General features: G+C 44.8%; 1 pseudogene; it reads left to right on the top strand.

Annotated features, from left to right (window-relative positions):
* Window positions 1-627: 627 nt before the first annotated feature.
* Window positions 628-8,857, top strand: LOC109742389 (uncharacterized; annotated as a pseudogene).
* The last annotated feature ends 16,865 nt before the right edge of the window (window positions 8,858-25,722 follow it).

Below are 25,722 nucleotides of genomic sequence, written 5' to 3'. Positions count from 1 at the left end.
ACTGTCCAGTTGTCCCGGCCCACAACACAACAGGCCAGATGCACGCCCGCAGCCCGCAGCCCGCATTGCTCCCGACCGATTCCAAATCCTCTCTCCCGCACCCGCCGCCCGCCGCCTCCCGCCTCCCGCCTCCCGCCGGACACCCAGGCAGGCCGCCAACTCTAGCCGACCTGCCTGCCACTGGCTGCGCGCCTCTGCCCTGCTGCTTCCGCCACTGCTGCCATGGCCATGGAGTCGGCTGCCTCTAGCCCCCGCGGCGCGTCGAGGAAGCGCCCGCGGAGCCAGTCGCCGCCTCGCGGAGAATCTCGACCTCGTCCTCTCCCTCCAAAGGTCATCCTTTTGTGGCCTTGCCTTAAATTCCCAACAGCATCTGTTTGGTGATATTTGGATACTGTGATAAGTACATTCTCCAGTGTTCCTTTGTTGGTGACAGAGCGAGCACGCTTGTTAATCATGTCTGAATAAACCTTGTTACTCTCTTCCTGTTTATACTCTCAACACCTGTATGTATGTATGTATGTATGTTATAAATCGTGCAGAAAGATTGAACTGGCCATCAATTTTATAACGGCCCAGTCAAATCGTCCAAGCCATGGCCATAGAGCGGACAATATCCAGCTACTGAGAATGGTGTCATTCATTGGAAACTGGGTGCAATCAATTCTGTCTAAGAAAGTTCCAGAGCCTTTTGATCCTGTGCTAGATTATAGATGCTGGGAAATTTTGAGATTTTGCATTGAGAAGAAGCCGTCAATCTCAATTTCTCTCAACCTACTACTTAAACCACTTGGTCGTGTTGCAAAGGATGGTTTGAGCAGAGTTCAAAGCGGCGCTTCATATGATGACCACGGATCATTTTTGATCTTCGAACGAGGTTTTGAATGCGTGTCCTTTCTTTTCTCCTCCAATACAAGAGCTTTCTTCAACGCAGGCGTGGATTTGTGGACCTCTTGTGTCACCGAGGCTATTAATCTTGTCCAGAAGGTTTCAACTAATGAGAAAAAGGGTTGCACTGTTCTTCAGAATCTTGGAAATTGTCTGTTTGAGCAATTTTCAAGCTTTCTCAGATTCCATGCAAATCCTAAGAATATTTTCCGTCCTTTTGTTGACAAGATTCTTGATCCTCTGTTGGAATTGTTGGTTTTAATTAATTCACAAGCAAATTCTAACAAGCACAAGCTGGCAGGATCCACGTTGAAGATTGCTGAAGAAATTTTGTCAAACGGACTGTTTCATCCACAACATCTTAGTGGATATTTTGGGCTCAAGAATTTGAAAGCTAGTGTCAAGGATGTCAAAGGAAGCTACCATAGGCATCTATTTGAGCGATTCAAAGGAATAAAAGCAGAAAGCAAGGCTGTATTGCTTGCTGGGTTCGGTTACTTGCTTCAATTGTTTGTTACCAGGGCTAGAAATCAAAGAACATCTTTAGCACCGAGGGGAACATCCTTCAAAAGCCCACAAAAATCTAGTGAGGGCTCTGAAGAACCCCAGCAACAAGGAGAATCCATTTTTGAAGTGTTCATGCAATTTATGGAACCTTTGATGTTAGAATGTAAATCATATTCGCAAAAGGACTTCTCTGATTTAGGAGTCACAAAGCTAGTAGAAGTTGATTGCATGCTGAAGTTCATCAATGAGATGCTAGCAACAGTTACTGAAGAGAAAATTTATGTCCCTACAGAGGACACCTCAGAAGGATCTTATCTCCAGTTCTTGCAAGAAATTTATAGGGTCTTAATCTTGATGGCTGAAAAAATGTATGATTTCTGGGTGTCAGCTCTGCATTTAGAAGATGCAAACGTTAAGAAGATGCTGCCTTTAATGTTTGTGGAGATTGTTGTTGCAGTTGGTTATTTTCTAGAAATAGAATACAAGGTCATGGGGAGTGACCTTGTAAAATTATGGTCAGTGATTTTTGCTTTGTCTGCTATCAATGTATCTTCCAAGGACATCAAACCCTGCTTCCTACTAACCTCAAAGATTTCATGCCTTTCGTCCCAAGTGATTCGTACATTTAGTGAGCTTCGTCAATTCAGTTATGTTCTTTTCCAGTGATCACTTTTAGCAATGCCCTCTAAAACATAATTATTATCTTTTTTCTTTATTTTTTATATGCTTCTTACGTTCTGCTTTTGTGTTCTTCCGTTGCCTATGCCAATGGTTATATTTCTGCAACGGGATGTATATTTTACGAACTACTGAATAGATTTTTTATTTTGAATCTGATGCTTCTCTCTTTTCCATCTTGTAGGTTGCGCACTCCATTTGTACGCTGTGCAATACTGTGAGAACATTCAGAGCTGTTGCTGGTCCTGATGTCGTACCAGGACCGTTTTCTGTGGTTTCTTTATCCTCACATGAATGTTTCGAATCACTGGCAACATTGCTGAGCTCTCAAACATTGAGGGATGCTATCTGTACTTCAATTAACTCAATGCCAGAAGGACAGTCTAGTCGATGCATAGAGGAGCTTACAGTAGATCTTACAGATACATTGAAATGGATGAAAAGTTGCGACGAGGTTGTAGATTTGGAATCACAGGGAGAGCCCCGCTTGATGTCCAGGAAGTCAGTTTTTCATCAGAGAGCTGAACTTTTTGGAAGGTATTTATCTGAACTATACACAAGCGTGCTTGACTCAATAACTGTGTCTGCTTCAAATACCACTGGTTGCAAAATCTGTTGAAAGGTTGGTCAACACAATACGTCCCAACTTGAGTCAGTTGGTGAGAAATGAATCAATTAATTCAAGTGAGTTCATTTCTTCAGTTGTAGGAAAGAACCTATCTAACAAACAATGTGCCAACTGGCAAAAGATTCCTAGTTTGTCTTGGTTTTTTGCCTTCTTCTTTCGCATATACACATCATGTAGAAGTCTGTATCTGCAATCTGTTGGCCTCATGCCTCCAGATTTAGCAATAGAAGCAACAGAATTAGTGGGGAATTCATTCATTGTATGCTGCGGAAAGGAATGGACCAATACGTCCAATATTATCGCTGAAGGCTACTTTGCTTGGATTGTTGAAAGTGCAGGCTCCCTTTTGGAAGTCATCGAAATTTTATCACAGTCCCTTCCAAGAAACCAGTCTGGTTTTACTACGCTTTTTTACACTCTTCATGTGATGGCTCTGCAAAGACTCGAAGACCTTAACAGGCAGATTAATGCATTTGCCTTTTTGCTTGAAGATAGCACACAGCAGTTTGATACTGAGGATAGGGGAAACAGTGAGTTATTAAAGGATTCTTGCTGTCTTGAGGCTGCTCAACTAACCAGTTTTATGATGAACTATGTGAGAATATTATCTTCAGGAGGAACCGGCAGTATTTCTTCCTGGGATATGAGTATATGCTCTTTAGATGAAGATTCTTTTCATATAGCAACTTGGCGGCTTCTGTGTGAAAACATTGATATTTGGAGTTCTCATGCATCCAAGGAGGACTTAAAGAACTTCTTTTTGAACCTGATAAAGTTTTCTTTTGTTCAAAAGACGTCATGCAATGAGGAGAGTAGTGACTGTCAAGATTCACGCAGAGAAATAACCTTGCATACTATTTCGGTGGAGCTTCTTTGTGATACTATCATTTACGACCAAAAGGTTTCATTGTCCCATTCCTTTCATCCAAAGAAAACTTTGTTCAAGAATTTACCGTGTATGCTTATAGTATTAATTCTGGTTTGTTAACGATGATATGTTTGTTTCGCAGTTTTAGGTTTAGTAGTTTCTTCCGTTTGTTCTTTCCTACTTGGTCTAATTTGGAATGACTGTACTATTTCACAGGTGTTATTAAAGAATTTGGCATCAAGTTTTTGCAGTGCTCTCAAGAAATCGATATCTTCTTTTATCACCAGAGCTGATGAAGATAGTGCCTTATTGAACATATCGCCTGATTTGATGGAGATATTAAATAAACTGAATAATAAGAAGTTGGTTGGTACATATCCTGATTCTACACAAGCACACGGTGTAGATAAATATCGGATCTGTGAGAATTTACTAAATTTTTGTAGCACAGTTCCCGGATTTCATTCCAACTCCAAGTCATTCTTGCAACTTATAACTTATATTCTCCATCTTGAAAGGCAAGTGCACATTTTTTAAATTTGTCCATTTATTTGTACGGATGATGTTAGTTCTACTTATCTCCTCGGCTTTCCCTCGTTGTTTAGTCTTGTGAGATTAATTGGAGGGTAGGAAGGTGTAGGAATGCCAATTCTCGTGAGGATAAAAGGTCCACTCTTTTTATGGATCCTGATGATGTTGATAATTTAACTTTGATGTCACCACAAAAAACTAGTCAGTGTAGTTGCTAATCTGTACAACTTAAGAATTTTTCATTTTAATTTTATTGGTTATTTATAGTCTATGTTTAATCTTTCTGTGTATTTGATAAATTAAGATGAGCTTATCATATGATGACGTGTGCTTGCCAACTATCAACTAGGTGACACCTAGTTAATGCTATCCTTCTTGGGTAATCTGGGTGATCCGCAATTTCGGGAATATACACCGAACATGCTCATTTCTTATCTGCAAGTCTGCTCTGGTTAGCTTGCTGACAAATTCTTCCTTTCCATTCAGACTTCTCCTATTGACATTGCTAAGTCGTCGTTATGAATCATGTAATCCGATTGAGCTAATTCGTCTGTTTATATGTTGTCGAAGGGCAATGCAAAATCTTGTTTTGAAATTTGGCAAAGAGTACCCAAAGTCAAAGCAATACTCCACGTTTTCCGAACTTCTAGGTAACTCATATTCTCTGATTTGGCTTTTGAGATCTGTTCAGGAGATTATTGGATTGTCACACGAAATATTTGGAGAGCACACTGATCAGAAGAAAAATACGTTGTTCTCCTTGGTAGATAAGACATCAGAAATATTTTCTACACTAGCGAACATGAATTCAAAATTTTGCTTGCTGGGTCCCAAGAAACAAACTGGATCTTCCCTGAAGCATACTGCTAGGGAAAGTGACACTTCTGAACATGATGATCAGGCATTTGATACTCTAGAAAATTCAGCCCTGGAGCATGTCAAAACTATGGCTGAACAGTTAGAGAAGACTACAGTTGGCATACCTGTAACCGCAAAGGATCGCAACTGTGTTATAAAAATAGAGAACTCTTATGACAATGTGTGCTGGGATAAACTATTATGCACTATGTCTTGCATAGGTGGATTCTTGTGGGGTCTTGTTTCAGCATTTGAAAGCATAATCAAAGACTATCCAACTGCAAGCTCAGAGGAAAAAAAACTGATGCTTCACTATGCCTCCAATTTCAGCAGATCTATTGCTAAATTTGAGACCTTTGTAGATATCTGTCTGCATGTCTTGTTTATGGAGAACAAGGATTTTGGGTCTATTGATTTGATCTCCGGTCATCTACCACAAGAGCTGGATTGTGAGAATGGTTTTCTGAATATTGAAGTAGTCATGGATGGATGGACTATGCATCAGCTAAAGGATAACAAATTACAGTCAGATGGTCCACCCGGTATGAAAAGATCTCTTTTGAAAAATCTGTTAGATGGTGAAGGTCCATTTGTAGCATTTACTTTGAGGGAGCTCTACAGTGTATCTGCTGCTATTGTCAAGTTGAAGGGCCTCATATCCTTTTCAGGTGATTTCTCTACGAAGGCATGCAATCCTTTCCAACACCTGTCGCTGAATCCAATGGTTGGGACAGCTTGCAATTCTCTACAGAAAATTGCAGACATGTCTGATTGGCCAGATATGTTTTCTCCTGTATGGATTGATGGAATATTAAGATATCTTGACGTTTTAGGAACATTTCCTGAACTCAACTTGTCAAAAGAACTGCATGCTCAGATAGTAAATGCACATGTGAGTGCTACTGGAAAGTGCATTTTACTTCAAGGAAAGAGTGCGACTCTACCTACCCATGAGGTTGGATCAAGCACAAAAACACTTCATTTACAGAATACATCTGGCTATGTAGTTACAAAGAATATTATCGATAGGCAGAATAGGTTAAATTCATTGATATCAAGACTTAGACTGTCGATGAGAAATGTTGTTAGTCTTGCATCAAACATGCATCTAAGTGCAACTTTACAAGTCATTGAAAGAGCCTTGGTCGGAGTGAATCAATATAGCCACTCAATATATGAAGTGAAGACTGGAACATCTGATGGTGGGACAGTTTCTTCTGACGTTGCTGCTGGAATTGACTGCCTTTATCTTGTTCTTGGATCTGTGCCAGGTTAGCAGCCAAAAATTTCTGTCTGATATTCTCTGGAATGCAATCCTATTATTCATGTAATGGAATGTGATTTCTACTTGCTTCTGGGATATGTTAAATTGTCTTATGCAAATAAATCAGTAATCTACTAAATCTGTAACATCATGATATGCATGCGAACTAGATTACTTGCCTTAACAATATTGTTTGAATTTGGATGTACCTGACAATAGCATTAGTCTCAATTTTTCGTTGTTCATTAATGTATATTCCACTGTCCACTACTGAATATATGAAGTAATAAGCATCAAGTTGTTCTTCGATGATGAAGACTTCTGATCAGTTATAGGTGGTTCTGGACATAATGAAGATCTATTTTAAATAAATATGTAGAATTCTATCTTGGAGGAGTGCTTGATCCAGACTTACATTTTTTGGTTTCTCTTTAGGTAACAGGTACTCCCTCGGTAAAGAAATACAAGAGCATTTAGATCACTAAGCAGTGACCTAAATGCTCTTATATTTCTTTACAGAGGGAGTAGTTGCTTTGCTTAATGCTTAAAGTTCACGAATAGCCGTAAATGAATAGATAACACATCATAACCAGAAACTCTGGATCTTCTGATCCGAATAGTTCCTAATGATGAGTAAATAGTTCCTAATGATGAGTAATGAAAGGGGTTGGCTCGGGTAGCATGGCGATAGTCTGGTAGAGAATGTTGGTTGTTGCGCCAAAGGTTACAGTTTGAAACTCTGATATGTGCCCCTAAAAATACAAAACGTGCAGCTCTTGCTTATTCTCAAAATAGCTTATACTATATAAAGGTGTGGAGTTCATATTTTTGCAAGCATGATCTCAAACTACAAGGCTGGTCATCAGCATTCTGCAGTTTGCACCTTGTTTCATGGCAGGGAGCAAGTTTTTTGAACTGATTTTGTACTCATATTGCAGGAAATAAGCGTGTTTTTCAGAGAACTGTCCCAAGCCTAGTTGGTGCTTTATTCAACATTGTTTTACACCTTCATAGTCCACTCATTTTCTATATAGAGAAGCTACCTCCTCTTTGCCCTGATTTGCACCCAGATGCTGGAGCGATTGTTCTAATGTGTGTTGAGGTTATCACATCATTTGTGGGGAGGCATACTTTTCAAATCGATTCGTGTCATGTGTCCCAGTGCCTGCATCTTCCTGTGACGCTTTTCAAGGGCTTCAAACATCTTCTTGCTGATCGGAGTGTATCCTGTTCATCAGAAAACATTCGTGAGCAAATTGCAGGACAACCTCTAGCTAGTAAAGAATATATACTTGACAGACAATTTTCTGTTGACATGTATGCTGCATGTTGCAAATTGTTGTGCACTGTTCTTCGGCACCAACAAAGGTAAAGATTTGGCATTTTTTTCCTTTTTGTGATTTTATGTTCTTTATTAAGCTAAGCCTTTATATTGTTTTCCCCCCCTCTGACTAGTGAGGTTGGACAATGCGTGTCTGTCCTAGAAGACTCAGTAAACATACTACTTAGTTGCTTGGAGTCTGCAGATTCCAAGATGGTTAGCATGGCAGGATGTTTCACTCGGAACAAGGAGGAGGCACTAAAATGTGCTTCCTTTTTCAGAAGGATCTATGAAGAGGTTTGTGATGCTTATGTTCTGTGATTTAAAATGTTACATATCTTGCTTTGGTAGTAATGCTATGTCTTGACACATGGTTGGGATGTTCCGTCTGCTGGATGTAGTTCACATTGCACTGGGCTTAGCTGCATATCCTTCTAAAAGTAGGCTTCATAATTAGGCCATCTACAATGCGAAGCACTTAGAGAGGTGCTTATACAAAATAAACCAGTTTTTTTCTCAAACACCGGGGGTTATTTCTATAGCAGAGGTGCCTAAATAAGCACCTACGTTCTACAAATAAGCTCTAGCGCTTAAGTGGTTTATTTCTCAAAGCACTTTTCTAAGCACCTTGCATTGTAGATGGCCTTAGGAACCGTTTGCTGCAACAGACTTTGTATTTTGCTTTCACAGAATCAGGAACGTAAATGGCACAGTATATAAATATCATGTCATTCAGCCATCCATGTTTTATGGTTCTTATGTGACAAATCATACGTACTGATTCTCCTTTCGTGTGGATAATACAGATGTGTCATCAAAAAACAATCATGGAACATCACTCGATGCACTTTCTTGCTGGTTATATTTCCATGTTTTCTGGACTGGGTCCATTTCAGACAGGCATAACACGGCATGTTCTCCCTTAGTGAAGACCTTCTATTTAATTGTTCATGTTTTTGTCTCAGCATTCTCGCCCTTGTCCATGGTAGGGAAATTGACGAGGCCTTGCGACCTGGGTTGTATTCCCTAATTGATATCTGCCAGGAAATCGATTTTCAACAGCTTCACACATGCCTGGGTGGTCCGTAAATTCTGCTTGTTCTATTTATGAATAACCGTTACTACTATATAAATACTAATCCGACGCCCAAGATAATCCTTTCCTTCTTTGGCTTTGCAGAGGGCCCATGCCGAACCACTCTTGCTAACCTAGTGCACGACTATAAATTGCATTTCCAGTATCAGGGCAAAATCTAGTCCCAAGTTGCTAAAGAATTTTTGGAATACTTGGTTATTTGTCCTGCTTAGGCTGGATATGGAATCTATAGTGTCACCTTTTACATGATGTTGGGTTCATGGAGTTCAATGGATATGCATCAAACTTTGGAGGAACCAATGAAACTATGGTTAGCGCTTATTAAACCAGCCTGCTATCGAATCCTTTGCTCTCGCCCGACCCGCTCCCGCGAGTGGGGGGGGGGGGGGCGATTCCCTCGACCGGCCGCCGCCGGCCCCCTCTCCCCTCGATCTCCTCCCCCCGCCGCCGCCGGAGCGCGCCGCCGGGCAAAGCCTGGCCGGCGGCGGCGGGCCATCTCACCCTTTGCGCAGGGCGGGCTGGCGCGAGGCAGTCTCCTCGCGTGCTTGCGCGGTGCTGGGCAGGGCGCGGCGGCGCGGTGTTGACGGCCGTCCCGGCGACGGCGGGGGCTGTTGGCGTCGCTCGGTGGGCTGCTGGGCGGTGGTATGCCCCGTCGCGGCCGCGGCGGCGAGATCCGGCTCGGCCCTGGCCGGATCCTGCTCGTGGCGGGCGGTGCCGCGGTGGATGTGCCTGCTGGAGTCGGGGACGGCGGCTGGCAAGGCGTAGCTCGGCCAGATCTGACCTCCTGCGGGGCGGGCCGTGGTCGGCGCGGGTCAAGGAGGGCGGTAGTGGTGCGAGCCAGGGGTCGGGGATGGCGGCAAGTGGCCCGGCCAGATCTGACCTCTCGGCGGCGCGGGCCGCGTTCGGCTAGGGCTGCGGGCGGCTGCCTCGACCGGGGCCATCTCGGGTGGTCGGGGTGGCGGCGCAGTGGCGGTGGTTGCGGATCTGCCCGCGGCAGCGGCCGGCTTCTCCGGCGTCGGCTCGTCTGCGGTCGGACCGTCTCGACCTTCGCCCCATCTCCTCGTCATCTGGGCGCTACTCCCATCAAAGGGCTGGTCCTCACCCAGCTGCGGTCCACCGCTCGTCTCGCGCCCGGTGCTGCAGGACCGAGCTCGTCTCGCGCACGGTGCAGCGGGACCGAGCTCGTCTCGCGCACGTTGCAGCCGGACTGACCTCGTCCCCCTCTAGGTGCTGCAGGACTGCGCTCGGGGCAGCAGGACGGGTCGGTGGATGCCAGTTCTGGCCGGCCTATCGGGTCTCGACGCTGGGGGTCGCCCAGGGGTGCGAAAGGGGGGACCTTTCCGCTCGTCTCTTTCGTTGGGGTGGAGGCGGGTCTCGTGTGAGGTGGTGTCAAGGTCTTGGATGCCGGGGCGGCGGCCCTGGTGGTGGTAACACGGTGCTTTTGGACAGAGCCCGTGCTATGGCGCTGCCCGGTCACCATGGCCGTGTGGGCGGCGTGGTTGCCGGGATGTGGCGTTCGGTGGCGGTGAGTGGTGGCCGAGGTGAAAACCTGTTCTATCTTCGGATGGACCGGCGGCGGCGAAGATCGTTCCCTTCTTGAAGGCGTCGTCGCGGCTCTCATTGCCCGTCATGCGGCTTCAGGGGAAACTCTGATCCTTGGATCGGGCGGTGGCGGCGCTCCGGTGTCGTACCCTTCCTGAAGGCGCCGCCTTGGAGCCCATGGTTCGTCATATGTAACTTCATCTCTTCGTTGTAGTATTGCTAGGAGTTGTGTTGTTGCACTCAGCGCCTATGTATCTTGTCTTGGGTGTGTGCGTGTGTTGCGGTGACGTGTGTTTGTACTGGATGCTTGTTGGTCGGTGCTTTATATATAAAGCGGGGTGAAAGCTTTTTTCGGTATTAAACCAGTCTGCTGGTATTGTGGCAGATGAAGAGAAGCCGAATTGTTTGCAGTAAATCCCAGTAATCAAACTCGGTAATCTCAAACAAAGTTGGTGTTCATATTTTGAGGGCAATACTTGTGATGCACCTGAAAAACAACCAGTACTAGGTGAAACTGAGCACGTCAAGTATAGATGTTAGGCCATAGCAGCACAAGTGGTTTGCCAAAAAAAAAAGAACTGCACAATTGTTGGTGGTTTAGAGATAGTAGTATATAAATGTAAACGAGAAAAGGTGAAACAGAAGGCGAGATAATATCCTCACATTAAGGCAGATAAATCCTTTCTCAAGGAAAACTGCTGCATTTGCATGTTGGCTCAAACCGGTCTAGGATGTAAACCGGGTACCATTTAAGCCCACTTATGGTATTGAGCTAGCTAAAACTAACTAAACGGAACTCGCGGACGCCGTTTATTGCGCCATTGGCATCCCAGTGGTCAAATAACAAGTTTTACACCCATGTGCATTTGATATTTTTCTTTCTATTCAGATTTTTTCAGCAATACATTAATCGGGTGCCCCTGCAACCTTTTTATCTTTTAGCAACGTTAGTGAAAAAGAACAATCGATCATAGCAATAGAGTATGGCCTGGATAATATAGTCCTACTAGTTTTAGTCTAGAACAAGCGTGCTATGTATTGAGAGCATATCTGGTGCACCGAACCCGGATACACATTCAAAAATGTTTGAAAGATTCCAAAAAATAATTAGTGCATTGACAACACATCATTTGATGTTGTCACAAAATTCCATACCAAAAGTCATAAAATTGCATGAGATACAAAAATGACAAATTTGACATCAATATGATAATGGGTCAAATCTAAATCCCAACTTATATTAGGTTCGCATTCATGTCAAATTTGTCATCCTTTCATGTTTTTTCAAAATTGCTTCAAAATTCAAAAAAATGTTCATATTTTCAATTTTTATTCGAAAATTAAAAAATCTTTGGCAATTTTAAAGAAAAATCCCACTTTTAATATTTTTTCACAAATTCGAAAAATGTTCAACTTTTCAAAAGTTATTCAAAAATTTAAAAATATGTTCTGGAATTTCAAAAATGTTCCCACTTTTAAAATTTGTGCACAAATTAGAAAAATGTTCATGTTTTCAAGATTTAGATAATGTTTTGGGGAATTTCGAAAAATGCTTTTATTTTCGAATTGTTTTTCAAAAATTGAAAAAAATGTTCGTGAATTTTTTTAAAAATCCTGCTTTCCAAATTTGTTCACAAATTCAATAAATGTTCATACTTTCAAATTTTGTTCGCCAATTGAAATAATGTTCATGTTTAGAAAATATTGTAAGTAAATTCGAAAGTTTTCGTGTTTTGATCCTGTTTTACAAAAAATATATTCGTAATTTCAAAAAATGTCGGTGTTTTCAAATTTGTTCCCTTTTCAGAAAAAATGTTTGAGATTTGTTTTCACAAAATGTTAGAGTTTTTAAAATTTGTTCAGAAATCTCAAAAAGAAAATCACGTTGCAAATTTCATAAAAAGTTCATATAAATCTGGCTGCCATTTGGGACACTATCTTAAGGACGTTGATCACTTGCAGTAGGTCTTTGGTTCGAGTCCTCAAACAAACTTGAGTTTTTGGGAAGCCTGCCACTACAAATGGGCCGGCCCAGGTTAGCTGCCCCTGTGCGAAACGCCGACCTTTTGCCGCAACGAGCGGCATACAGGAGGTCCGGCTAAATCACACCATCGCTTGTGCATAACATAGCATAATTAAAGGGCCCTCTTTCAAACCATGCATAACATTCCATTGTTGCCGCTACCATGAAAAAATCCACCATGGGTCAACTCCACAATGAAAAAAGGGCCGTCTTTCCCTGAAACATAGCATAATTAAACAAGGAAATCACTGAATTTAAACAGAGCATGATTAAACATTGCCACTGCTCACTTTCGGGAACCCTATAGTTCAATAAACCCTAGCGTAATGCGTATGAAATTCCATAAAATCGAACAAAAGAACATAGGGGATATAGAAATAATTGCTTAATCCACTGGGGAACGACTCGATCTTAACAAATAACCATGCCACACCGGAATAATTTTGACTTACCATACGTCGGAGCCACGACCTCGTCCGGCCGCCGTATCGGGGCACCCATCAGCGCCACGGAGCACTGCAGGCAGATGCGGCGGCGAGCTGTTCCGTTCCTCTGCCTTCTCTGGGCCACTCACACACTGAACCTGCCAACGATCAATCGATCATCAGCCAGCCGCCGCCGTCCAAGGTTGACTGCTTTTCGAGAGGAATGGGTGAGGGGATGAGTGACAGAATCAGATCCCGAGGGGCTGAACGAAAAAACACCAAGGACTTGCAGCGGTTGCCCGCGAACTCGTGTGTGTGCTGACGTGGACGTCGCGGCGTACATGAGCTGTACGTGAACGCGTAGCCCAGGACTGGCCGCACAAGTTGCAGGACCGTATTGACATAGTATTTGCAAGTTGCGGGATCGTATCTGACCAGTTTGAAAGTTTAGGGACCATTTTGATCCTTGCCGGCGAGTTCAGGGACGACTGATGCATTTTACTCTTCAACCAAAGCCTGATCTGGCCGAGCCCAATTTCAGGACTAGGCTGGTGCACTGATATATTTGGAGAAAAGGTTCAAGGCGAGCTTGACTTTGCATTAACAAAGCCATCAAGCGATAAGGAGTACATAAGTATCAGATTACAAATGAAAATAGAAACATAAAAGAAGCTGGGCTGATACAAGGTGCACATGGGGGACAACTTGAAGCCAGCTACAAGAACAAGTGTCGCTACCATCGACCACCGCTACAATCAACAACAATTAACCAAACTAAGGTAAAGGGAGGATGGCACCATTGAGCATGCATCATGTCACTGACTGCACCCAAAGGACCAAAGGGGCCAAACCACAATCTGTCTCCACTGCCACAAAGGGCCTCAACCCTTTCACCCTGCCTCGAAGGATGTCGCACCGACGGCCGACAGAGCGGTTCACCAAAACCTAGATCAATGGAGGCATGGAGCCCAAGCTGCCAAAGGAGAATCAGTAGGAGCAAACCCACAAGCACGAGTAGCCTTCCACATGAGCATCGTTGCCGACTGCGGCCAAGACATATCGCCGAATGAGAGTTGTCAAACGAAGGCGTTAAAAGCATGAGGAATGACAAAAATGTGCAACACCAAGCACCGACGAAGAATAGGTTTTGCCGGAGCATAGGGCTCCCGCTAGAGAACGTACTGCCACCACCGTAGAGGGGACCCTGATCCTCTCTTGCCCACATGAGGTATTGATCCGCCAACAGCGGTGACAGGGATCCACCATGATCGTAACCAAGCCGAGTTACTGAAGATTAGAAGCACACCATCACTCGCCGTCTACCAATCCACCACTACTCCCCCACCACCCTAGTAGTCTTGGGTGATGCCCTCATGAAGGAGCACAACACCAGAGTGCAATCGCCGAACGAAGCAGGGGACCAAGGTTTTCACTAGCGCCAGGGGATGGTGGGGTTTAGAGGGAGAGGATGGCCACCGAGCCGGGCTGTTAGTAGCTAGGTGGAAGGAATCCAAGGAGGTGTCCTGTTGGAAAGAAATCCGAAGGAGGGTTAGTGCTAAAATATTCTTGTTATACGGTGAGAGAAGATTGGGAGCGAGGATAAGAGAAGAAGAAAATGCTACACCTACAGATAGGACCTATGAAATTCAATTCTACTAGGTGACGTGGTGTTTTGTGATTGGAACTCAGAGGGAAGGGGAGCGATTAGCACCGTGGTATAGTTTAACATTTTGAGTGATTTAATTTAAACCTTGAATTTATACGTGTAGTCGAAGTTAAACCCTAAACTCTGAGTTCTCAATTCCCGATCATCGCTGCCTTCAGCTAGTTTCTAGACCGGGATTGCTGACGTGGCCAATGGTCAATCTGGGATCACTGACTAATTTTGACTTAAACAAAACCAAAGTGAGTTCCGCGCGGCTGTTGTCGACGAGGGACAAACTTGGTCACCAAACCTCTCGTTCTGTCGTTCATCGATCACCGTGAAGGCAGCAAATCACGGCTGACGTGCGAACTGATTACGAGCTGCGGCACAGTGGCGGCGCCTGCATGCGCGGAGAGCATCCTCCGGGGATGTTGCGAGCTCCGGTCCGGTGCCCCTGCCACCTGCCGCCAAGGCGACGACACGACAAGATGTTGAAGACGATGGGTGAGTCCTTTCAGTCAATCTCCGGAGGACAAGCAAGGGCACACCAACACGCCCAGCTCGTGGTCCCAAGCAAGAAGACCACGTTCCTCACCGGGCCACCCCTACCAGCAGCTCGCCATGCATGATCCGGCCGCCGGTGCTCCACACCATCGCGGTAATGCATGAGGCAAGCACAGACAGGCTGCCATGTCTGCCCTCGCGGCGGTACCGCCGGTGCAGCTGGGCTGATCCGTGCGGCGGCCACCACGCGGGCCCTGCTAGACCGTGCCAGAAAGAAGCCCGTCGACCAGCACAACATCGATGGCTCGATCTTCTCCGGTGAGTCATGGCGGCGCCCGGCCAGACCTGTCGACGTAACCATGCACGTTCATGAAGCACTTCGTAGGCGGCTTCCGGAGCACACGGAGTTTGACCAAGCCGAGGATGTCGGTTGCTGCGGAGCGTAGCCCACCCTGAGAAGTACCCGCTGACCCATGGGGCCCACCTCGCAAAAGAATATATGGATCCGAATTCAGATAAAGCTCGCCTTGTGCTGCTTAAAAATACGTAATAAATAGAGCAGCCGACCGGGAGAGAGAAAGAAAGAGAATCGCTCCGCCTGATCTGTGCCTGGAGCCTGGCGTCGTCGCACCGTACCATGGGGCTGCTGGCACTCAATCTGCTCATGTCTATGCAGCGGGATCGGCGTCGCCGGCCAACTCAAGGCCGTAGTAAGCCGCCCGCCTCTCACCTCCCTAGCTCGCCCTATTCATCTCTGCCATGTCCATGTGTAACCAAGTTTTTTTTTTTTTTTTTTTGCGATGAATTTGTAATCTGTTCAACCTCTTACCAAGAGAGCTGGGCGGCCAGTTGCGCGGGAGTACATGTTTTCAGAGAAAAACAACTACTCTATTATTCCATCAGCATCTATCTTTACTATATATTTTTTCTAACCAATGCGTCGTCTATTTCAGATGGATTGGTGGCTTCATCTGTGGCCAAAAGGAAGGACTCAGCCTGCCTACATGACGACAATTCTCGAACTGATAAAAGATCGAGATATTCAGGACCACCCCTTCCAGAGGTTCGCCATAAAATGCTCATAATAACTTACTTATATTGCAAGTAAAATATCCCTGTGACGGTTCTAGCTTGGCAAAATTGGTGGATCAATACTAGCTAAATAAAATTATCTCTTGATACAGACTAGACTTCCTACTTTCCTAGCTATAATTATCCCTGTACTCTTCCGAATTCCAGAAAAAAGTTATATGCTCAAATTAGTTTAGACATATGTTCGTCTCACTTTCACTGTTGCTGATAAAGCTGTTGGATTCTTTTACATGGTCTTGTGCAGTGTGCACAGTTTGAACGTTCGGACATAATAACTGCCATATTGTTTGTGTTACTTCATCTGGTCCTATTTTTTCCCCTTTTCAAAATTGAAGCAACTATTCGCCTTAACAATTTCTGAGATGGTTATTCTCCAATGCTTGTTCATGCAGGACATATGGCACTATATACATTCCCTGCTTCCTCTGCGAGATGCTGCACGTGTTGCATGCGTGTCACATTCATTTAGAAGTTATTGGAGACGTTTTCCCAATCTCAGCTTAACTAGGGCAACCCTGGGTTTGAAAAGCGGGGTGTATGGAATGTCATGTAAAAAAGCGATAGATCTTGCCAGGAAAACCAACCACATTCTAGGAAACCACTCAGGCATTGGCGTTACAACACTCAAGCTTGAAATATGTGATTTCCCCCTTTTCAACACCTCCCGTGATGATCTCGATCGTTGGCTTGGTATTGCGGTTAAACCAGGGATTGAAGAACTTGACCTGGGGTTTTGTTCTCATGCAGCTATGTACAACTTCCCATTCTCAATTTTACCTGTTGGGTGGGACAAGTCAATTCGACAGCTTCATCTCACCAACTGTGCCTTCCGTCCCACGGCTGGAGTTGACTATTTAAGAAGCCTGACTAGTCTGGATTTTGATTATGTGCATATTACAAAGGATCAGTTAAGTCGCCTTCTTTCCAGTACAGTTCATTTGGAGAAACTGAGACTCATGGCATGCAATGAGTTAATTGCTCTGGAGATACCTAGCTTGCTGCATCGGCTTAGCCACATGGTAGTCAACAATTGCGGATATCTGGAAGTGATAAGGTGCAAAGCTCCTAATCTCTGCAGTTTTGAGTATATGGGCGTCTTGCCACAACTATCACTTGGTGATTCATTGTGATACCTTGACATGCGTGCTTCATATGGGGATGTTGTTCATTATGCTTGTGCCAATCTTCCGCACATGGTGCCAAATCTTGAAGCTCTTTACATATCTTCGTCCTACATGGTATACTCTTATACTCTTGATTATTAGATATCAGCATTCACTAGTAGAAAAGAGGGCTTTGGTTTAGGCCGGGTCAGCCCATTAGTCCCGGTTCAGTCCAGAACCGGGACCAATGGGGGCACTGGTCCCGGTTCGTGAGGCCAGGGGCATGCCGGGCCTCGTGGGGGCATTGGTCCCGGTTCGTCTGGCCCCTTTGGCCCCAGTTGGTGGGACGAACCGGGACCAATGGGCCTCGCTCCTGGCCCACCACCATTGGTCCCGGTTGGTGGCTTGAACCGGGACCACAGGCTGCCCTTTAGTCCCGGTTCATGCCACGAACCGGGACCAATGAGGTGCCTATATATACCCCTCGCCCGCGAGCAGAGCACTCCAGTGCTCTGTTTTTCTCTGGCCGGCGAGGGAAGGGCTTTGTGGTGCTCTAGCTCACCTCCTATGCACATGAGGTGTTCGATGAAATGCCCGAGCCACACTAGTTAAGCTTTCTCCTCTCGAAGCTCGACCTCAAAGCTCCATTTTCCTCGAGATTTGTCTAGGTTTAGCGGCCCGTCACGTCCCATTCCCGTCTTCACCGCCGTCGATCGCCCGCGCTGATCTCGTCGCCGGCACCACCGTGGTGAGCCTCTTGTTCTTATCTTCTTTCTGAAAGAAAAAAAATTCTTACTTTAGATAGATACTTGTCTAATTTTCTTACTATTTTATTGCTTGTTATTATATAGTGCGATGGTTTTGGTATCCGCCCCCGTCGGCCCTCGTCCTGTCTATGATTCGGATGTGGTATATATTATCTTTATAACTATTGGTTCATTTATTGTTTATGAAAATTATGCCGACCAACGTGACATAGATTTTATTTATCTAGGAGGTATGTGAACCGGAAATTCCAACCGACCCTATTGTCGAGAGGTTAAATTTAGTTAAAGAAGAAAACAATTTCTTGAAGGAAAAAATAAAAAAAATTGAGGAGGAGAAGATGATATTGGAGTTGCATGTTGCGGATGTCGTCGATGATCACAAGATCAAGATGGATGCAATGCGCTTGAATATTAGAAAGATTAGAAAATATGCCATTCATACCGAGGCTTGGTATCATTATGCCGTTGGATCAATTGTTACCTTGGTTGCGATTATGATCCCATTTGTTTTCGCATTGAAATGTTTTACATAGTTTTAATGTATGGTTTAATTAATTAGATGCTCTGGAGAGCTATATGTTGTTAGATGAGTACTATGTATGTACTTTGGTTTTAATGTGACGATGAACTTCTATTAATTTGGTCACTTAATTATCTATTCATGATGTTCTGTAATGGTTTTTGACACACTTAATTATATATAATGCACGCAGATGAACCGACAATGGATGTACGGTGACAGACACACCTCCGAGTACATTAAGGGCGTGCATGATTTTCTCGAAGTGGCTGAGGCAAACAAGCAGAATGGTTTTATGTGTTGTCCATGCCCTAAATGTGGGAATACGAAGTCTTACTCTGACCGGAAAATCCTTCACACCCACCTGCTTTACAGGGGTTTCATGCCACACTATAATGTTTGGACGAGGCACGGAGAAATAGGGGTTATGATGGAAGACGGCGAAGAAGAAGAGGACGATGACAACTATGTGCCCCCTGAATACGGTGATGCTGCAACGGGGGAAGCTGCTGAAGATCAAGAGGAACCAGACGATGTGCCCAATGATGCTGCAACGGGGGAAGCTGCTGAAGATCAAGAGGAACCAGTGCCCGATGATGATGATCTCCGCCGGGTCATTGTCGATGCAAGGACGCAATGCGAAAGTCAAAAGGAGAAGCTGAAGTTCGGTCGCATGTTAGAGGATCACAAAAAAGGGTTGTACCCCAATTGCAAAGATGGCAACACAAAGCTCGGTACCGTACTGGAATTGCTGCAGTGGAATGCAGAGAATGCTGTGCCTGACAAAGGATTTGAGAAGCTATTGAAAATATTGAAGAAGAAGCTTCCAAAGGATAACGAATTGCCCGACAGTACATACGCAGCAAAGAAGGTCGTATGCCCTCTAGGATTGGAGGTGCAGAAGATACATGCATGCCCTAATGACTGCATCATCTACCGCAGTGCGTACAAGGATCTGAACGCATGCCCGGTATGCGGTGCATTGCGGTATAAGATCAGACGAGATGACCCTGGTGATGTTGACGGCGAGCCCCCCAGGAAGAGGGTTCCTGGAAGGTGATGTGGTATGCTCCTATAATACCATGGTTGAAACGTCTGTTCAGAAACGAAGAGCATGCCAAGTTGATGCGATGGCACAGTGAGGACCGTAAGAAAGACGGGAAGTTGAGAGCACCTGCTGACGGGTCGCAGTGGAGAAAAATCGAGAGAAAGTACTGGGCTGAGTTTGCAGCTGACCCAAGGAACGTATGGTTTGGTTTAAGCGCGGATGGCATTAATCCTTTCGGCGAGCAGAGCAGCAATCACAGCACCCGGCCCGTGACTCTATGTATGTATAACCTTCCTCCTTGGATGTGCATGAAGCGGAAGTTCATTATGATGCCAGTTCTCATCCAAGGCCCTAAGCAACCCGGCAACGACATTGATGTGTACCTAAGGCCATTAGTTGAAGAACTTTTACAGCTGTGAAATGGAAACGGTGTACGTACGTGGGATGAGCACAAACATGAGGAATTTAACCTGCATGCATTGCTGTTTGTAACCATCAACGATTGGCCCGCTCTCAGTAACCTTTCAGGACAAACAAACAAGGGATACCACGCATGCACACACTGTTTAGATGACACTGAAAGTATATACCTGGACAAATGCAGGAAGAATGTGTACCTGGGCCATCGTCGATTTCTTCCGACCAACCATCAATGTCGAAAGAAAGGCAAGCATTTCAAAGGCGAGGCAGATCACCGGAAGAAGCCCGCCATGCGTACCGGTGATCACGTACTTGCTATGGTCAATGATTTACACGTAATCTTTGGAAAGGGTCCTGGCGGACTAGCTGTTCCGAATGACGCTGAGGGACACACACCCATGTGGAAGAAGAAATCTATATTTTGGGACCTACCCTACTGGAAAGACCTAGAGGTCTGCTCTTCAATCGACGTGATGCACATGATGAAGAACCTTTGCGTGAACCTGCTAGGCTTCTTGGGCGTGTATGGGAAGACAAAAGATACACCTGAGGCACGGGAGGACCTACAACGTTTGCACGAAAAAGACGGCATGCCTCCGAAGCAGTATGAAGGTCCTGCCAGCTACGCTCTTACGAAAGAAGAGAAAGAAATCTTCTTTGAATGCCTGCTCAGTATGAAGGTCCCGACTGGCTTCTCGTCGAATATAAAGGGAATAATAAATATGCCAGAGAAAAAGTTCCAGAACCTAAAGTCTCATGACTGCCACGTGATTATGACGCAACTGCTTCCAGTTGCATTGAGGGGGCTTCTACCGGAAAACGTCCGATTAGCCATTGTGAAGCTATGTGCATTCCTCAATGCAATCTCTCAGAAGGTGATCGATCCAGAAATCATACCAAGGCTAAGGAGTGATGTGGCGCAATGTCTTGTCAGTTTCGAGCTAGTGTTCCCACCATCCTTCTTCAATATCATGACGCGCGTCCTAGTTCATCTAGTCGATGAGATTGTCATTCTGGGGCCCGTATTTCTACACAATATGTTCCCCTTTGAGAGGTTCATGGGAGTCCTAAAGAAATATGTCCGTAACCGCGCTAGGCCAGAAGGAAGCATCTCCATGGGCCATCAAACAGAGGATGTCATTGGGTTTTGTGTTGACTTCATTCCTGGCCTTAAGAAGATAGGTCTCCCTAAATCGCGGTATGAGGGGAGTCTGACTGGAAAAGGCACGCTAGGAGCGGACTCAATAATATGCAGGGACGGGCATTCTTGGTCTCAAGCACACTACACAGTTCTACAGAACTCTACCTTGGTGACCCCGTATGTCGATGAACACAAGAATAGTCTGCGCTCCAAACACCCGGAGCAGTGCGACGACTGGATTACATGTGAACACATCAGGACTTTCATCAGTTGGTTGGAAACACATCTCAGAGGTGACAACACTGTTTGCGATGAGCTGTACTCATTGTCCAGGGGACCATCTTTGACTGTATTGACTGACAAAGGATACGAGATAAATGGGAATACATTTTACACGATCACCCAAGATCAAAAGAGCACCAACCAAAACAGCGGTGTCCGCTTTGATGCAGCAACCGAGAGGGGAAAGGACACATATTATGGTTACATAGTGGACATATGGGAACTTGACTACGACCATGATTTTAAGGTCCCTTTGTTTAAGTGCAAATGGGTCAATTTGTCAGCAGGCGGGGTACAGGTAGACCCACAGTACGGAATGACAACAGTGGATCTAAAAAATCTTGGGTACACTGACGAACCGTTCGTCCTAGCTAATGATGTGGCACAGGTTATCTATGTGAAGGACATGTCTACCAAACCGAGAAAAAGAAAAGATAAGGAAGCGAATACATCATACGATGAGCCAAAGCGCCACATAGTTCTTTCAGGAAAAAGGGACATCGTGGGAGTGGAGGTCAAGACAGACATGTCTGAAGATTATGAAAAGTTTCATGAAATTCCTCCCTTCAAAGTCAAGGCTGACCCAAGCATCCTGATAAACGATGAAGATTATCCATGGTTACGGCGCAATAAGCAAATGACACAAGCGAAGGAAAAGTGAAGACTTTCTCCCGCAACTATTATGATGATACCATGCCAACTTTGTAACAGACGAGTATGATACCATTGTCCGTTTTGTACACGAAGTGCATCCAGTTTTTGTCGTAACCCTCTCAACTTTCTTGCACATTCTATGTGGATGAAATGATGATACCATGCCAACTTTCAACCTTTTCAGAGTTCATTCGAAATGCTTTTCAATTTCAGGGTCTTATAGCTCAAAATAATCAATAAATGCATGAAAAATAAGAAATGAAGTCAGAAAGGGTTGAAAATTGATGATGTGGCTTTGAATGGTGCATTTTGAACAAACAAAAATTCAGGAGTTCAAATAAGTTTAAAAAAATAAAATCCCTTTGTAACAGACGAGTTTCCGTATGAAATCCTGATACTTCGAAAGAGATTGTCCGTTTTGTACACGAAGTGCATCCAGTTTTTGCCGTAACCCTCTCAACTTTCTTGCACATGCTATGTGGATGAAATGATGATACCATGCCAACTTTCAACCTTTTCAGAGTTCATTTGAAATGCTTTTCAATTTTAGGGTCTTATAGGTCAAAATAATCAGTAAATGCATGAAAAATGGTGCATGAAAAATAACAAATAAAATAAATAAGTAATTAGAAACAAATAATATAAACTTTAATAAAATATATAAGTACAAACAAAATAAAATAAACTTTAATAACATAAAAAAATATTATGAAACTAAAATTATCAAAGTATTTTCTGTCCAAAACATTATAAGCAACCTCTAGTATTATTGAAACTAAAATTATATAAAATTGATGCAACTAAAATTATCGAAGTATTTTCTCTTTAAAATCATTGAAAGCAAAAAGAATTTTCATAAAGAACTTTTTTTGTTAGAAACTTTAATAGCAAAAAGAATTATCATAAAGTAAAATAAATAAGTAATTAGAAACAAAATAAAATAAAATAAATAAGTTTTTTGTTGTAAGTAGAAACAAAACAAAATAAATAAAGCAAAAAGAAAACAAAAAATAGACAAAAAATAAAATATATGCCACCTACTAGGCCACCACGGCCTGAATACGACTAGAAACCCATCGATGGGCCAGGATTCAGGCCCGCAGAAGGCCCAGTAGGCCCATCAGGCATAGCAGTGACAATTAGGCCCGTAAGCCTGCAATGGAGAGGAGCTCGAGAGGGGAGCGGCAGTGGGGCTTATAAACCACTGCGCGCCCCTCTCAACTAGCGAGGTGAGACTAAACTTTCGACGCGGGCGCAGCAGCACAAGGCCTTTGGTCCCGGTTGGTGGCACCAACGGGGACTAAAGGGGTGCATTGGTACCGGTTGGTGGCACTAACCGCTACCAATGCCCCCCCTTTAGTCCCGGTTGGTGCCACCAACCGGGACCAAAGGCCGCTGCTTCCCGCCCTTTGGGCTGCTGAAAAGAGACCTTTGGTCCCGGTTGGTGGCACCAACCGGGACTAAAAGGGGCATTGGTCTCGGTTGCTGCCATGAACCAGTACCAATGCTCTCCGTATATAAGCAGGACTTGTAAATTTTTCAGTTTCATCGAACATTTGCCCCCCGACGACGCCGAACTCATCGACGCCGCCAGGCTGCTCGTGCTCGCCGTCGCCGCCCCGCGCCCTTGCTGCCCGTGCTCGCCTACGCCGCCAGGCTGCCCGTGCTCGCCGTCGCCGCCCCGCCGCCCGCTCCTCGTCACCGCCCACTCCTCGTCGCCGTTGCCCCGCGCCGTTGCCCTGCCCCGACGCGCCGCCCCGGCCCGCGCGCCCCTGCCCCGACGCGTCGCCCCAGCCCGAGCCCCTGCCCCGACGCCGCCCCACGCCCCCGGCCTGCCCCGACCACACGCCGCCGCCACGTTCGGTCCGGCCGCCGGCCTTCCTCTCTGTTTTTTTCATATATATGATATTTTTTTTCAGATTTTTTGTTCATATATATGATGATTTGTTTTTTTGCATTTTTATAAAAATGTATATATGTATGTATGTTCTCTGTGCATATAAAAGTTAGATTTTTAGTACATTTGGGTACATTTTAGGTTAGTTTCATTTTTAGAAAAGTTCTATATATTTAGGAAAAGAAGGAAGAGAAGGAAGAAGGAAGAAGAAGAAAAAGTTTTATATATGCAAAAGTTACATTTTTAGAAAAGTATTATATATCTAGCTAGGAAGATAATGAAGAAGAAGAAAAAGAAGGAGAGGAAAAAGGAAAATAAGAAGAAGAAAAAAGAAGAAAAAGAAGAGGAGAAGAAGAGAAAATAGAATACCCCGTGTATCTATTTTCTCTTCTTCTCCTCTATTCCTTTCTTCTTCTCCTCTTTTTTTTCTTCTTTTTTTCTTCAATCTTCTCCTCTATTAATATCTTCTTCTCCTCTTTTTATTTCTTCTTCGTCTTCTTATTTTTTAGCGGATATGTCGTTGTCGATATACCCCGTGTCCCGATAACTTCAACACCAGGGGGGTTCGACCTACCCCCTCCCTGATAACATTATTTTCCCATGTATGTATGTCGTCGTTGTCGATATAACCCCCTCCCGGATAACTTCGACCATGATAACTTATACCACGGGAGCACCCCCCGGCCCTCTCGCTCGACCAAAACTCTCGAGGACACCCAAACCCTAGAAAAAAACGATGTCGGTCTCCTACCCCCTCCCGCCGCGCCCCTACCCTTGAAGCGTTGCCGAGGCCACCCCAAACCCGGAATAAGCTAGGTCTACGTTTGCACTAATATATCCACGTGCTGTCATGTTTGTGTAATAATTGCCATGTTGTAATATTTGCAGAAACAATGGAGCACGGACGAGACGAGGAAGCAGAAGAGGTGTTGGGGGACATAATCTTAGCCGGAGGTGATGTCTTGTCGTATCTTAATGACAATGATGGTCTGGAAGAACAGGGTGAAGAAGCAGGCTACGGTGATCGAAGAGTGGAGGAGGAAAGACATGATTATGATGGCTCCGGTGACCTAATGCTGGTGCAAGAAGGAGCCCATGGTGACGGCTCCGGTGACCGAACAGAGTCCGGCCAGGTAAATATATTAGTTAAGCCTGTGCTGACTAGCTAATTGATGCATTCATTGTTTTGGTATGTACACATATTAATTAACTCTCGTCTTTCTTCTTTTTTCTAGCCCTCTGGATCGAGCACAACTTCGGTAAAGAAACGAGGCCCGAAGAGAAAGTTGCGCTCGGATGAAAGGTTTGAGATCACAGCAATCGCGCGCGACGGCCAACCGATTGAACCCATCCGGACAAAGGAAGCATTTGCTGCTCAGTGCGGGGTTCTTGTTAGGGACAAGATCCCGATCAGCATCCACCAATGGTATAAGCCTAAGAAGGAAGACCCTGAGGTGTCTTATGTCAATGATATGCAGAAAGATGATCTTTGGACTGAGCTGAAGGCAAATTTCACCCTACCGCCAGAGGAGGATCCGGAGAAGCCAGTTAAAGCGCAATTAATCAAGTCTCATGCTCTTAAGAAGATGGCAGACCTATTCAGGAGGTGGAAGAATGAGCTGAAAACGTTTGTCGACAAAGAAGAGACACCAGAATTCATCGGCAAATATGAGAAGATCAGAGATCACTGGCCCGCATTTGTGGCCCACAAGACATCGGAAAAGAGTAAGAAGTTGTCAGCGACAAACAAGAAAAATGCTGCAAAGAAGAAGCTTCACCATCGCACGGGGTCAGGTGGCTACCTCAAAGCCCGGCCTAAGCGGGCCAAGGCTGAGAATGATCTGCTTGATAAAGGGATCGAACCAGAGACAATGAACTGGCCAGACCGTTGCTGGACTTGGTTCTTCGGGGCTGGCGGAACCTTGGACCCTATATCAGGGAAGTGCGTTTGGACGGACGAGCAAATGAGAATACCAGTCAAGAGGCCTCAGCACTATATCGATGCAGCGCACCAAGGGACGTT

Source organism: Aegilops tauschii, chromosome 5 (genome assembly GCF_002575655.3).
Source record: "Aegilops tauschii subsp. strangulata cultivar AL8/78 chromosome 5, Aet v6.0, whole genome shotgun sequence".
In the NCBI taxonomy this organism is placed as follows: Eukaryota; Viridiplantae; Streptophyta; class Magnoliopsida; order Poales; family Poaceae; genus Aegilops; species Aegilops tauschii.
Note: the sequence above shows the minus strand (reverse complement) of the source record. Positions and strands in the feature narration are given on the sequence as shown.